Source organism: Anguilla anguilla, chromosome 14, assembly GCF_013347855.1.
Source record: "Anguilla anguilla isolate fAngAng1 chromosome 14, fAngAng1.pri, whole genome shotgun sequence".
Lineage (NCBI taxonomy): Eukaryota > Metazoa > Chordata > Actinopteri > Anguilliformes > Anguillidae > Anguilla > Anguilla anguilla.
The window spans coordinates 3,688,179-3,690,228 of record NC_049214.1 but is presented as its reverse complement, the minus strand read 5'-3'; the positions used below and the strand labels follow the sequence as shown (position 1 = coordinate 3,690,228).

The following is a 2,050-nucleotide window of genomic DNA, read 5'->3' as shown; positions in this document are numbered from 1 at the left end:
TCTCTGGCTGTTCCTCTCTCTCTCTCTCCCTCTCTCTCTCCCTCCCTTCTCCCTCTCTCTCTCTCCATCTATCGGAGAAAAGAAGGTTTCTGTTAATCCACTGGGGGTTTCAGCACATACTGCTGTAATTACATTCCCCTCCACCCTCTCTCTCTCTCTCTCTCTCCCTCCCTCCCTCCCTCACCACCCCCCCCCCCCCACACCCCACCTCCAACCCCCCCTCCCCCTTCCCTCTCTCTGTGTCAACACAGCGAAGCTCCATGATACTTCAGAGAAAGGGACTCACTTCAATATGAAACCCGTTCATTACCTCCCCCTTCACCGGCCTATCCTGCTCCAATAAAGCTGTAAGAGATAGGAGGCTTTTATTACTGCGCCCCCCCCCCCCCCCCCAGCCCCCAGTGCTCCCATCCCTGTTGGCCTCAGATGCCTCATTCAAAAACACAAAAAGAAAAGATAACCCCCAAAAATAAAATAAAAATAAAAACAGAAAAAAAACCACTGCTTCAGCATCGGGACGGTTTTTCCTAACGAATGAGGCGTCGGACGTGTGACCACCACACTGTCCCATGACTCCCTGCTCCCCTAATTCTTACCCTCCCACCCCCCCACCCCCCGGTCTCCATGGGATGGGACAGGGCGAGCTGTAAAATGCATCCTTCGCGATAGCCGCGTAAGCCAGCCAAAGACATCTCTCTCTTGTTTATTCCTTTTGAAATCCGGCACATTGTCTGGAATGGAAATTGATAATAAAGTGGAAATTCGAACGAGCTTATCACACGCAGCCAGTTAAAAGTGTTTTTTTCTTTTTTTTTTTTCTTCCCTTTGCTGCCGCTTTGTTCCACGCGTCTGTTGTGTGCGTTCGCCGCTTGAAGATAATGGCTTCGGACAATGCGTTATATTGAGCGGATTGTTCCGAGCGGTGGGCCTATTCAATCCAACCGCAGAGCGCCTTTTTTCTTTTTTATGTTGTGTCCGCGGCTTTTTGAGTAATGAATCGGAGCGGGACGTTCTCAGGCGTTTCGACACTCGCACGACCTCACCCGCCATGCACCCGCTGAAATTAAGCATGTCCGGGGGGGGGGGGGGCAGAAAGAGAGGGGAGGGGGGGGAGAGAGAGAGAAAGAGAGGGGAGGGGGGAGAGAGAGAGAGAAAGAGAGGGGAGGTGGGAGAGAGAGATAGAGCATAGTATAATATAGTAATAGTATAGTAGAGTAATGGTACTTAGTAGTTAATTTAATAGTTAATACATGTTATATTACTGCCATGTACGTCATTGTTGTTGGTGCTTGTTTTTTTTAAATAAATATAAATACTTACTATGGTTCTCCATTTAATTACACATATATTAGGAACAAATTTGTATTATTTCATCATTAGGCTATACATTACAAGGGGGGGTGGGTCATAGGAAATATACAAGTTATAAAGTCTATATAACACTGTTGTAAGCATGCCATAACAGTTGTTATAACCTGTTCGGACAGTTCTTGACAAATGACACGACACAGGCATAAATGAGTAACATCTAAAATTTCAGTAAAATACTCTTCTTTACAGCGTGACAGCACAAAACGTTTGGCACCGGTAATCAAACCCTTTGTGATAATGTACTCTAACTCACGTCAAATATGAAAATATTGGAACATAACTCCCTCTGATTTCTCCAGCCGTCTCTCTCCCGCATCTGCAGCCGGAGGAAAACTTTTATTAAAAGAAGGAAATCATATTTATTACACATCATTATGTAGTGCTCTCTAAGACTGCCTGCCTGATGCAACAAATACATTTTTCCTCCGCTCACTGCGCGAACAGGACTGACACCTGCTGGTAGACAGCCAGGGTGGCGGTACAGTACAGTGACGGAAGAACTGGGCCTGTTTCTCCAAAGATTGCAGGTTTGAATAAAATCTCCAGCTGTATGAATTCAGTGCAGCTTTATTTGTATCGCACTTGTTACAGAGACACTGTCACAAAGACAACTTTCTGACATGCAATGGACTGTATCTCAGAAATCTAGCTGTGCATGCCACTCTGAATACATTACATT

At 45.8% G+C, this 2,050-nt stretch overlaps 1 long non-coding RNA gene across 1 annotated transcript; it reads right to left on the bottom strand.

Annotated features, from left to right (window-relative positions):
* Positions 1–687: 687 nt before the first annotated feature.
* Positions 688–1,673, bottom strand: LOC118213292. Its single transcript, XR_004762387.1, has 2 exons — positions 1,625–1,673; positions 688–1,057 (listed from the first exon to the last, which is right to left on the bottom strand). It is a non-coding gene; the product is annotated as an uncharacterized LOC118213292 (long non-coding RNA).
* Positions 1,674–2,050: the final 377 nt, after the last annotated feature.